Below are 14,513 nucleotides of genomic sequence, written 5' to 3' on the forward strand. Positions count from 1 at the left end.
GCGGCCACTGCACTCTAGTCTGGGCAACAGAGTGAGACTCCAACTCAAAAAAAAATTAAATAATTACAAACTGTGATATAAACTCATAAAGAAAACAACTATGATGCTGAAGTGGAGAATAAAATTATTTTAGAAAGGCAATTAGGGAAGATTGAGGCCTGACATTTCTCACTCTGTCACCCAGGCTGGCGTGCAGTGGCACACTCAAGGCCATTCCAGCATTGACCTGCTGGGCTCAGGCCATCCTTCCACCTCAGCCTTCCAAGTAGCCAGAACTACAAATGTGTGCTACCACGCCTGGCTAATTTTTTTTTTTTTTTACATATTGTAGAGACAAGGTCTCACCAAGTTGCCCAGGCTGGTCTTGAACCCCTGGGCTCAGGCAATTCTCTTGCCTCTGCCTCTCAAAATGCTGGGATTACAGACTTGAGTCACCATGCCCGACCGAGGCCTGACATTTAATCTGAAGTTTGAAGAATAAGAAGAGGCCAGCCAGCCAAGTGAAGAGGGAGGAAGACTGTTCTAGGTAGAGTAAATAGCTTGAGTAAAGAATGAATTTGATGTGCCGAGAGACGAGAAAGAAAGCAATCAGTTACACTATTTCAGAGTAAGCAAGACTCAGGGTTTATCCACCTTTGTCTTCACTGATTCTCTATTATTCCTCCTTCAAGTAGTATAGAATGCAAGAAAAATACACAGAACTAACATAGAACAAGCTTTACAACAAAAACACAATTTCTTTTCTGTCTTGAATAATGAGTTATTTTCAACTTTTACTTAAAGACATGATTTTTTTCTTTTTCAATAGCTACCATGCAAAGACCTTGCTTAGATTCTCACAGAATACAGTCTTTTAGCCTACAGAAAGCATTGACTAATGAAAACATGGCTTGCTGTGTTGCATCTAAAAGAAGTTAATGCATGAAGTATCATTTTTATCCTTACAGGCCTCTATCTACCTATCTATCTATCTAATGATCCTGGTTACATTAACATATATTAGACATTTTTCTATGTGCCTGCTTTAATTCTCACCAACCACCAAATTTAGTAGTATATCATTTCCCTTTGACAGATGAGGCAGATGAGTTAAGCAGCTTGCTGGGGCCGACGGGGTTAAATTGTATGTAGCAGTTTAAGGGGCCTCTGAGTACTTGAAATGTGGCTAACACAAGCTGACACATAAGGTAAATGTAAAAGACACACTCGATTTTGAGCACATTGCAGAAAGAATACAAAATAGTTAATTAATGATTGATTACATGCTAAAATGATAATGCTTTAGATATATTAATTTAACTAAAACATTACTACGTGGCCTGCATTATATTTCTATTGGACAGTAATCAATACTTTTTTTTTTTTTTTAAAGACGGGGTCTCTGTCTTCCAGGCTGGAGTGCAGTAGTATGATCATAGCTCACTATGGCCTTGAACTCCTGGGCTCAAGAGATCCTCTTGCCTCAGGCTCCCTAGTAGCTGGAACTATAGGTGTGCACCACCACACCCAGCTATTTTGTGTGTGTGTGTGTGTGTGTGTGTGTGTGTGTGTGTGTGTAGAAACAGGGTCTTGCTATGTTGCCTAGGCTGGTCTTGAACTCCTGACCTCAAGTGATCCCCCTGCCTCAGCCTCTCAAAGTGCTGGGATTACAGACATGAGCTACCATGCCTGACCAGAACATCAATTGTTTTCCTGATTTCTCTGTATTGTTTATCTGTGGTTTATGGTATACCACTGAGCTTCTTTAATATTATTTTGGATTCTTTCTCAGGCATTCTATATATTTCCTTTTCTTTGGGACCTGTTACTGGCAGATCAGGCAGTGTACCAGATCATACACGTTGTGAGAAAGAGAGGTTACTTGAGTTAGAATATGTATGGACTAATGGGCTCTTGTGAGTGACCTGGCTGGTGGATTGGACACCTGAAGGGAAGAAGGTAGTAAGACTGTGTCCAAGAAGATTTGAGAAATAGGAATATAGGTGGACATACTGGAGTGGGCACAAAGTCTCACATGTGTCACAGAGAGGGTCACACATGGAATAGTACCTAGAAGTAGACAGAATGACTCAGAAAAATGACATTGGTAAGTCTTGGTCACCAGCACCATCAGTGCTGAATGATGGGCATATGAAAGAAAGGGGCATGGTGGGAGAGATGGAAAGTGTGCATGGGCCTAACATCACAAGGTTCCCACTTAACAAGGCTAATTTAAATACTGTTGCACTGAATATCCAAACTGCCAGCAAGAGAGAACATTGAACCCATAATGTGGTACCATTCATTCTTTGAGGAGGCCCTTTAGAGGGAGCAAGTTGATTCTGGAAAGGCCAAAGATTTATTCTAACAGAAATGATACGTACTTTGAAAATGGATTCCTTCCCCACACTCAGGCCTCAATTAGCCCCAGTATCTAATGGCTTTACAAAGTGTCTAACCGATCATATAGGATCCCAAAATATCGTGTTAGACCAGGGGATCCATTTTACAGCAAATAAGGGGCAGAAATGGGCTCATAACCATGAGATCTAATTTTTATATCACATCACACCAAGAAGCATCCACCTTGAGAGAATACTGGAATGGTCTGCTGAAGGGTAGTTAAAGTGCCAGCTAGGAAGTGATACTTTATGAGGATGAGGCACTATCCTATAAGATAAAGTAAGCACATTGACTCAAAGACATGGTACTGGAACTCCAGTAGGAAATATTGATGGAAAACTATCATTCCCAATGCCTCAGTGGAGGACTCTGTACCATCCCCACAAAATGTAGGCTCTGCAGGGATAGAGGCCCTGGTTCCCAAAGAGGACACATTTTCACAGAGGACACAGTAAGAGTCCCATTAAACTATAACCTATGGCTATCTTTTAAACATTTCAAGTTCCCTGTGTCCAGGCACCAGCAGGCAAGGAAAAAAGTCAGCATCTTGGCACAGTTAATTCACCCTGATCATCAGAAGAGGAAGATATCATTTAGAGTCCTAAAACTAGCTGCAGTGCAGGGCTGTAACTGGTACCACTAATTCCTCTTCTAAGTTTCCCTCAGGAAGAGAAGCCATTAGAATCCTAGAAGAGCATCTCCCTGAAAGGATAGGAAGAAGTAGATCCAAGCAGCACCATGGGTAGACTAGGGTGAACACTGAGATGGGCCACCCAGACAATCCTTCCAGGAAGAACTTGTGGCCCAAGCTGCTTGCAGCTTCATAGTTTGTCTTAGCTTCGGAGAGCCTCCTTCACCAAAATACACCCTTCCCAGCGTGGCCTATATACAATGACTGCTTGAGGTAGAATATAAAAGCACAGTTACACATAAGCCAACATGGGACTACTCAGATAGGTCATAAAGGATTCAGAGTTTCTTGGAGGGCTGGCTGAGACTCAATGGGGCCTGTATCGCAGTTTGACTTCTTCTACTCAATTCTGCTTCTTCCTCCTTCTTTCTACAACTTTTGCTTTCTAATAAATATCCTCTAGCAAAATGCCATCTCTGCAGTCTGCTTCTGGAAAATCCAATGTGTGCTCAAAATATTTTTCCTGATTGGGGTTCTCAATCCACTGAGGGCCACAGAATTACTGGCCAGTGTCAGTGAGGATATATACAGACACTGAGAGTGGACTAGACATATAAAAGCATTGTAAAAGTGATCCTTACCTTGAAAATGTTAGAAGACACTAAGAATCTATTTTTAACCAATGTCTGTGGCTTCTGGGGGAAAATGAGGCATTTATACCCTTATTCAATGTTTGCTTATGTTTGATGGACACAATACTGGCAAACCTGGTCATATGGCTCCTAATATACTCATCCTAAACCTAGTTTCAATGCCTGGGTAAGGACTATTGCCATCTTTAGGAATATCCTGTCTTCCCATAACCAAGTAAATTGTTCATTGCATATATATAGTTTCTGGGGATTAGCTTTCAGGTACAAAGTGTAAGAAAATAGCATTTGAGATGTGCCCAAAATCTCCCCTAGTGGACATTTTCTGAGACAGCATCTGGAGTGAGATATTCACCCCTTCTCCATTGTACTAAGTGATAAATCTTTTCCCAATGATGGCTGGGGATGAAAGTTTTTGGAGCTCACCAAAGACTGAGGACATTTGACAGCAAAAAGATAGTTTCTTAAAATTTGCTTTCTGGAATATTTGGCTTTACAAAAAATTTCTTTGTCTACTTCTATTTCATTATGTGCAGTATGCTTATGTTACGTACTTAGCCAATTTTACTATAACAGTATCTAGGGTCCAAGTTCAAATAAATCAGATGAGAAAATAATGTAGTGCAGAGATTATGCTAAATCATATTTGTCACTGAATATAGGAAATACATTGCCCTCCTAATTTATTTTCTGGCATGAAGTAGTAGTATGCATAAATAAAAATAATGATACTCACCTGTGCTATCTACTTACTGAATTCGTCTTGCAAACTAAGAGTGTGCCTAATTTGTCTTACTAATTTAAGGTTTCCAAAAATTAAAGTTAAACATCAACAAACACCGGTAACTAACTGAATACAAAGCAAGTTTATAGGCACCCTGCATACATTAACTTTAAGAGGTATAAAATTTCCATAAAATGTATTTATTCATGTGTTTAGTCAACAAACATTTGAAAGCATAATATATGCCATAAATATTAAATAATGCTTTATATTGTCAGTTAAATTTAGAATACTTGGACAAACACTTCCTGATTAAGAGGTTTCTGATTGGACAATAGTCTACTTTAGAGTCACAGTTCCTCCACTTCAGGCTGTTGACATTTGGATAAAAACGGTTTCCTAAAAAATATAAGTGAATGGTCTGTTCAGTATCCAAATAGGAATTTCAGCCTCTGACATTTCCCTAACAACTATTTGACTCATTCCCTTGGATCAAACATGTAGTCATGAAATAAAAGTTCAGGATGAAGTTTTGCCTGAGGAATGTCTGGCAATGATCAAGAGAATATGTGTGGAACGTCTACTCAACAGATGCTTTTACCCATACTTATGGGAAACTCAAGAATAGAAAGGCAACTTGTGCTGTGCTCCCTGCACTAAATTTGACTGGTAAACTGCTCACATAATCTGCCCCTTTGAATGAGTCTCTTGGTAATAAATCAAAGGTGAGAATGTGAATATCAGCACAGGGCTACCACCTATCTTGGCTAAACTTAAGATTGTCATTAGTTTTTGTTGTTGTTGTTGTTTTAAAGTAAGTTGGATGAGAAATAAGAGGAATTATTCTGCTATGACACTTGTGTTGCAAAACATTTGAAATGCAAGCTCTTCCTAATACTCTAACTAGGAGAATTTTTCACAAAGAATATGTGCTTATCCACATTTTTCTTACTCATAAAATGTTAAATTAGTTCTGTATTTCTTCCATGCACACCTCATAGGTACTGTGATTGTGTGGATTCTATCTTAAGATTGGAGTGAGAAAAATCTATCTGAAGTCTCCTGTCAACACTCTCTTCCCCACAAGTCTCTTTATCTAAAAATGAGGAAAATAACATGGTATGGTGGATCATTATTCCAAAGATATGAGTTCCAGCTCAGATCTTCAATTCTGAAGCTAGCCATTAAACCAGTTTGGTTCTTACCTTCCTAATTTGAAGAACAAAGAGGATGGACTAGATAATCCTGGCCATACTTACGAGCTCTAAAATTCCATGATTTTAACCATAGGAGAGATGAAGAGCACACAAGTAGTTAGAGGGTGCTTAAAATCTTTTGAACAGGTTTTTTGAAAAAGAGACATGTAAATTTAAAGAATTGGAATGCTTTTATGACTTCATAGTGAGGAGGGTGTTTCCATATTTTTGGATCTTCGTATCACTATGAAACTACTGACTGATATATCTACAGGAGGCAAATTTTGTAAACTCTCAGGGCTCACTTTATGTTTTATCCCTAAAACTTGTCTTCTAAACTTGCATGAGCTCTTTGAATGTAGGGGTTGTGTTCTGTTCATCTTGGTGTTCATCTCAATGCTCAGTTCACTGCCTAGCAACATACTTGGCACGTAGCGGTGTTCAGTAAATATATTTAGAATGACTAGCATAGCATAAATTGGGTGCTGGTTTTCTAAATTAAGATATTGAAATTGTGGAAGTCCCCACAGCTTGCTTACATACAGAAGTGTTAAGTTGTAAAACATAAGGAAGAAAAAGTGGAGATCACAGAAGGAAAAAGTTTTCCCAGACTTTCTTCTCTATTTAGGCAATGAAAAATTCTTCTGCAGTTATCTGTCAGCTGGTTGGACTATGAGTCTTTGAAAAACTGTTTGATTGACATGTATGATATTTTTAGAGCTCAAGTGTAGGATAGCATCATTAAAATATGCTGCAGAAAAATCTAGAAAGCTCTCCTAAAAGGTGAACACATTGTTTGCCAGAATGAAATCACACTGAGCCACATTTCTCATTTTTTTCTTGCTTTGTGATTTCTAGTTGTATCATGTATTCCTGCTGATTTTGAATTTCTACCATACATAGTCTTGGCCTAAGTGATTGGTTTATTCTTGGCTCCATTCTGTGCCTTCCAAATTGAGTAGGATGTTGTTCACTAATTCTCTAGTACCTATTGGTTTCAGAGGTCTTGAGTTTTGGTTTTGCTATACCGTAGAAAACTCCAGATAAATTATTAATCTCTCTAGTTGGTGCTGTTCATAATTCTAAAAGCCATAATCCCGAATGCTGAAATCCCAAAAGATCAAAATCTCTAAAGACTAAAGTCCCTACTGTCTAAAATTCCCAAACCCACAATACCCAGAATAAAATATCTAATGTTGAAACTGTGAAAGTCAAATACTGGGGAAGGGGTTTTCAGTTGTATGCAGGCTAAATGCATCAAGTAGTTATATCATGTTAGGCGGAATTATTACCTTGCAATTGTCTTTATTTGAAAACTAAGTGTGGTTTAAGGAGAAGTATATGGGTGCCAGGTTGACAAGGGGTAGATTTGTGGACTTAAATTTAGGTGTCATTTTTACTGGATTACAAAATGCCTGGGGACCTGGTAAAGCATTATTTTGGGTATGTTCTTGAGGGTATTTCCAGAGGGCATTAGTATGTGGGTCTGAGTGGACTGGGTGGAAGAGACCGGCCCTCAATGTTGGCAGGCACCATCCTATTGGCTGGGGACCTGAAGAGAATAAATACGGAAGGCAAATTGGTCTCTCTCTGAGATAGACTTGCTGCTTTGAGCATCAAAACTCCAGACTCACTGGCCTTTGGACTCCAGGACTTATACTAGCAGCCCCCTGGGTCTTGTGGTTTTCAATCTTGGACTGAGAGTTACACCACTGGCTTCTTTGATTCTGAGTTTTTTCAGACTTGGACTGAGCCACACTACTAGCATTGCAGGGTCTTCAGCTGTCGGTCTATCATAAGACTTCTTAGGCATGATAATCATGTGAGACAATTCCCTTAATACATGCCCTCTCATATATCTATATCATCTATATCTCTATATCTACATAGATCCTTTTGGTTTTGTCTCTCAGAAGAATCTTGACTAATACAAATTTGGCACTATCATTCCTTCTTATTGTATGCCTTACAACCCAATGGAAGAGATTTGTGAATTGTTCTCTCTCAAAAAAGGCTGTGATAAGTTAAGTATATGAGACTATTTAAGGATGGAAGAGAAAAATTTTAAAGTTATTATTGGTGCTTTGAAAGCAGAAAATTCCTTAACTGCAACAGCTAACCAATAACCAGACTTTCAAATGGACAACATATGGTTACAAAATTTGTAGATCACAACCCCTCTCAAGATACAAGTGCAACAATTGTTTCAAAGATTACAGAAGAAGCTAAAACATTGGTCAAAAATACAAGAAATCTCCCCTGTCAAATTATCCAATTGTGTATGACTTCTCCTACACCAATTAGCTATGCTATGTATTTAATCTTCACATCATTTCTAATATTTGAAGTATAAATTATGTAAATACTTTTAACATTTCTAATTCATCTTATGTATTTTTTGTAAATCTGATTACATGAAAATGCATTATCACAACATTGACTTTGTGTGTAAGTATTGTGTATGTACATAAAAACACTGAACTTCCTCTATAAATGAAGAATTTTTTTTGTACATCTTTTTTGTGGACTTAAATTTAGGTGTCACTTTTACTGGATTATAAAATGCCTAGCAGCCCCCTAGGCATTTTATAATTCAGTAAAAGTGACACCTAAATTGCAGAAGATAACATTTCTAGAGATCTCAGCAGTGGTGACACATTGCAGTTTTTTTTACTGATCTTGTCAAAAGACTTGGGATCTCTGTCACAATATTTCAGACATTTGCAGTTATAAAGCTGGGTATAGATGATTACCAACCATAATGATATGCGTTTATACATTTCACTTTCTGACTGATTTCTTTCTAAATACAGTTCATCTGTTCATAGCTGATACACACACACAGCTGTTAGCAGACCTGAGTGTTTATGCTTGCAAAACTGTATACGTTATCAGTGCCTATTTTGTTTTATAAAGTGGCCTACGAAGTGTTCTGTCAAGTTTTTGTATGTGTCTCAATACATCCTATTTTTAAAGTGTAAATAAATGTCTTTTAAATACTTAAAAAAAACTTGTTCCAGACTCATATTTTCAGAACTTTGTCATTTTGGGATTATGGCCAAAACCCCTCATAGTACCTTACAGGTAGGAAACTCCTTCTGTGTATAGCAGCATCTCTAACCTTTTTGGCATCAGGGAGCGACAGCTGGGGGAGGACCATCAGGCATTACATTCTCATAAGGAGCACATTCTCATAAGGAAGGCACAACGTATACGTCTCACATGCACAGTTCACAATAGGGTTTGTGCTCCTATGAGTATCTAATGCTGCCGCTGACCTGACAAGATAGAGCTCCACAGGCTGGCCACTCATCTCCTGCTGTGCAGCCTGGTACCTATCAGGTCACAGACTGATAGCGGTACACAGCCTGGGGGTTGGGGACCCCTGGTGCAGAGAACGGAACCTTGAAAATGACACATAATAACACTGTACTGAAAACAATGAAGCTTAATGATAATGCCCTCACTGATTGTTTGAAAAGCTGAAACAATTTCAGAGAAATTGATGATCCAGTCAAAAGTCAGTAAAGTGACCCTGGATAAACATCATGTTGGTCACATACTCTTTCTCATTACTTGACTCAAGGCATATAGAAATGCAACAGGTCTGCACAAATATGCATAGATACCTCTTGTAAAACTGCAAGAAGCTTTCAAGTGAGAGCACCAGCAGGCTTTTGAACTCCTTAGCAATGTGAAAATTCCAATCAAGTTGTCTGCCAACATCACCAATCTATAAGTACATAATCTAACTCCTCACCTAGGAACTGAACGGTGATGAGATTGATCCAGCAAAGTATGCTGAATTCTAGAAGACATTTATTTAGACAACAAGAGGCCAACACTAACTCTCAGTTACCTGGAGTTCCCAAATCTAAAGTCACTCCTTGCTATTATTCAAGATGCAAGCCCATTGAGATTCCTAAGCAAAAACCTTGAGTGTGGTATTGTATGACCTATCTCTCTAAGCTGTCTTCATTTTTGAGAACACCGATGACTGGGATCTCAAGAACATCATCAACAGATCTGCTTACCACTGCCATAGACGCCATGTAGGTTGGTCTAATTATGGGGTTACCAGATACATAAATCTGGTAAATATTGGAGGGGGAAGAAAGGATGGCAGTTCCTGTTTTGGGTAGTTCTGGATTTTAAGATGAGGTGAGTAGACCCATATTTAGACTTCTTAAAGGCAGGTTAAGTGGCTATCTACATCTTTCAGTCTCGGCAATGTTCTTGAGAAGAATATTAATAAAGTTCTTCATGACTTGTTTGTCAAATCATTGGTTACTTAGAAGACATGATAGTTCCTCAAATGATGTTTCTTGTGAATATTTCATCTGCATGGCTGGGCAAAAAGAGCTAGCATAGCAGGCTTGAGTTTGCCATCTTTACAATGGTCTGCTTACAAGATTGGCTCTTGGCTGGTGTCTGGGGAATTTGAATGTTTGAGTTCTCATCACTTCCAAAAGTGGTAAGAGTGTTCAATGTGCTTATACTGTTTATGCAAACAATGCTGTTTATGCTGAACACCTGTTTTCCTTCCAGGAGTCCAGGATTTTGCTACAAGATACAGAAGGTACCTATGTGATCAGCTCCCAGTTACAATCATGGGCACTGAGTCTCTAACGAGCTTTCCTGGTAGACGGTAATTCACGTGTTGTCACAACTCATTTCTGAAGGTATTAAGTACATCCTGTGTAATTCCACTGGGAGGGAACTCCAGGATGCTGCACCTAGTTTCCTCTGGTCTTCAGTTCATGTGCCTTTTCCCTTTGCTGACTTTTCTCTGTATCCTTTCACTGTAATAAATGTTAGTCATGGGTATGACTATATGCTGAGTCTTGTCAGTCCTGATAAGTGAGTCACTGACCCTGAAAGTGAACTAACACAGTGTCCTAAGATGTCTTTGCTAATATTCATCTCCATGAGAAACTTGGAAAAAAATAGAAATATAACTGCCTTGTTACCATTCTCTTTATGCAGCAGCAACAGTGGCAATAAATACAGCCACCACTATGTATTAAGCACTTCGAATGTGCTGGCTTCATCCTGGGCAGTTCTTATTTACCACCCCTGACAATAAACATGTAAAAAGACAGTTTCGTTCTAAGTTTTACTAATGAAGAATTAGAAATCCAGGATTAGAAATCAAGTATTTCTTACCTCAAAACCTAGGCACTTTCTAAAATAACACACTCATTTCTTTTCCTTATGTAACAGCTATTTAAGGAAAAGCACTATTTTTTACGTGGCAGTTTGTTTACTTGTCAGTATTCAAACTGAAACAGAACTACTGTTCTGTTAAAATTCCTAATTATCTTTGTCTGTGTAACATTTATAATGAATAGCCAATATGGAAAACCAGTGACTACAGAAAGAAATCCGGTTAATGTGCACTTCATGCTCCTCTCACAGAACAAGAGGGTCAATCCTGGCTTCTAAAACCTTAGGATTCGATGAGATACTAAATGTAAAATAACTAGCACATGGTATGAACAGATGCTCAATAAATATTAATCCCCATTTCCTCATGGGTAAGGAATTGTCATGGCAATCGGGTCAATCCCTTAACGTTCTTGTCTCCATTCCTTTAAGATAACATTTTAAATTTACCCTAACCCCTAATTAGTACCTTGCAAGTTGTACCAAAACTAGTTGAGTGCACGGTAGCCTTGGCAAATACATGTGGAACTGAACTGACTCTAGTGCCACCAGATTGGCAAGTATTTTAATCTAAGACTTATTCACTAGATATCTGCCATATGCCAAGCCTGTGCTAAATAACCAGGAAACAAAGATGAAACTTCTGTTTACAATCCAGTGTTTGAGATTCAGTGAAAGAAACACAGGTTAGTATAGTTGACACAAGGAAGGGAAATAAAAATCCACAAAATTGTCTTATTCAGAATATATATGTTCTCTCAGTTTCATCTATGCTATTTTAACTAGACACATAAAATACAATGAATGACAATTAGACAGATTTCCACACTGGCATGTCCTAGCAGCATGGCTATTGATAAAAATGAGAATAAAACCTGATACTTGAACAGTAAAGAAACCTGTTAATGGGGAGCAAAATCTTCATCTTAAAAATCTTACTTAAAAAAATCTATGTAAGCCGGGCTCGGTGGCTCGGCCTGTCATCCCGCGCCTCTGGGAGGCTGAGGTGAGTGGATGGCCTGAGCCCGCGGGTTCAAGACCCGCCTGGGCCGCGAGACCTCATCTCTACAACAAATAAAAAAAATCAGCCGGGTGTGGTAGCGCGCGCCTGTAGTTCCGGCTACTTGGAAGGCTGAGGCGGAAGGATCGCCGGAGCCCAGCAGGTCAAGGCTGCGGTGGCAGGGAGCAGCCACTGCACACTCCAGTCTGGGTGACAGAGTGAGACTCCAACTCAAAACAACAACAACAACAAAAAAAAACCAATGTAATTAATTGAATTTCAATTGTCATGCATCTCATTAAAATGGCATTATACTATATTACTTTCTGAAATATACTGTTCTAATTTGGGCTATTAACTCTTTGTAGTTTTTCTCATACTTTTAAAAAGTGAATAACTTTAAGAGTATTTCCTTTCTGTCAGCAGCACATGGAAATCTGGCACCCAACACTTCTCCATCATGGAAGTTGCATGGAACTTGGTGGCCATGCATGCTACGGTTGAGCTGCTTCTTATGCTATGAAATTCATACTCATATCACTTAAAAAATATGCCATAAGAATTTATTTTATTACGTTTTCCCCTCAGACCCTTGTTGTTTCTTTGTAAATTGATATTTTTGCAATAGTTTATTCCTTCCTCCACCACTTCCTGTACTGTTAAGATATCAATTATTCCATGAAGTCTGTCTCATTTCTCCTGATGAGACTAATCACTGTGTTCTTACTTTTTAAGGGGTAAACTAAGTCCTAACTTTCATCAGGAAGACTTCCTGACCATTTAAAACCCACTCAAAGCTCTCACTACTCTAATCTTCCTTAGTTAATAAATTATTTGTCATATACTTTTTTGATAACTAAACACAAACCATTCACTCTTACCTTGCTTCTTATATTATGAATTTATTACTTTTTGAGATTCTACGATCCTTAAGAAAAGTGATGTGATCATGTATTTCTGTATTCCCACAGGATGCAGTAACCAAGGAGTCAAAAAGCTGTCTTTCTGAATGAGATTCACAATATTAAAAAAAGACAAAGAATTGCCGATTACTTAATATTTATAAGGTTTTCCTGAAACTTTTGTTTTATAATTTCTCCTGACACACTTTTGGCAATTTTTCACCTTTTCAGTATCTTCGTTTTTATTTTGGTTCTAATTAAATATTTATATCTTCTACTAGACTGTGAAAGCAGTCTGGTTCCAGAAGTCTTACTACTACTTTGTTATACTGCTCTAGGAATATCTTATTTCCAAATCATAGTTACTGAACATATATTACGTGCCAGGCACTGCATATAAAATACAGTCCTTGAGTTTACAGAACTTTTACTGTACCTCCTAAATATTTTTTATCACTTTCCTTTTTGTCACTGCCCTAGTTTAAGTAGTTGGCCATCATTTCTCCTTAGTATTACTGCAATAACTTTGTTATTGGTCTCCTGTTGTCTCCAACTCATCCTCTATCTTGCAGCCAACATGATATTTCTAACTAGTTAATGACATTGTTTTCCAATATTACTATACATTTATTTCTTACTGCCTACAGAATAAAATATGGATGATTGTGGATGGCATATATACAGGGCTCCTCCTGTTTCATCACTGTCTACCTGTTTGGACACTTTTCCTTCTTCCTTTTCACTACATGAGCCAGCAGTATGAGACTACCAGCAATCAGTAAGTAGTGGTTCTCTCATGTTTCTCAGCCTTTTTACAAAACTCCACATTATTCAAGGGCCTGCTCACATGCTGACCGACTCCTCTTCCAAGCCTCTCCCTGGTTCCCCCACAAAGAATGCAGTGTTCTTTCCCTATATCCATATGATATTATATCATAATGTTTTTTAACCTGTCTCCCATAAAATGCATGAAAAACAGAACAATTTATTTTTACCTTTTACCTGTAGCATCTAGCAGTATGTCTGACAAATAATTGGTACCCAATAAATATTTGTGAAATAGTGAGAGTCTCAAAAAGTCAGGGGATTAAAGTTGTGAAGAACAGAAGTAAGATATATTACATACATTTACAAGAGATGGTAAATCATTAAAAGTAAGTGCAAAGGAAAAGAGGAAATATAATGAAAAGGCTGAGCTTTCTTTCTTTCCTTCTTTCTTTCTTACTTTTTTCTTTTCTGTTGGATCACAGTTCTCTTTCATGCAAAGTGAAAAATCCAAATAACAGCCAGACATAGTCAAAGAGTAAAGGTAAAAAAAAGAAAAAATAACAATTAACAGGAAACTATACTCTCTGATAAACTTGACAAACTTACAATCTGCATCAAAATTTTTAGCAAACAAAATAAAATAAATCTTCCATACAAGGTAAAAAAAATCCCAGTAATCAACAAAGATTCATTTATTAAAGGTCTATTAATCACAGAGCAATTGAATAACTATATACAAATTAAACCTACTCATATATTAGGATTATATTTAAAATTATCCATTTATTCAACATACTTTAAAATGGATAAAAATTTTTAACTGACTTCAAGAAAAAAACACAATATGTTCAATTCACACATTATTGCTTTGAAAGTACCTATAGAAGTCTCACCTCAACATTTCTTTGCAAATACAGTGAAAATTCATATCCCAGGGACTCTCTTTAAGAAAGAGCCACTGATAAACACAGTATGTGTATAACTTGTATTTCATTCATGTTGTAATTTGTTCAACTATTATACAATAATCAATTTGCAACAGGCTTTTCTGTTATTTATATTTGTAGAACTTAATTCCACTAGGAATTGTTACA

At 37.7% G+C, this 14,513-nt stretch overlaps 1 protein-coding gene across 1 annotated transcript in view; it reads right to left on the bottom strand.

Annotated features, from left to right (window-relative positions):
- LOC103267205 (collagen alpha-1(XXIV) chain) overlaps positions 1–14,513 on the bottom strand; it is a 104,308-nt gene that overhangs the window by 71,257 nt on the left and 18,538 nt on the right. The gene's annotated exons all lie outside the window — the stretch shown is intronic.

Source organism: Carlito syrichta, unplaced genomic scaffold (assembly GCF_000164805.1).
Source record: "Carlito syrichta isolate Samal-C Ts95f unplaced genomic scaffold, Tarsius_syrichta-2.0.1 Scaffold308051, whole genome shotgun sequence".
Classification (NCBI taxonomy): domain Eukaryota; kingdom Metazoa; phylum Chordata; class Mammalia; order Primates; family Tarsiidae; genus Carlito; species Carlito syrichta.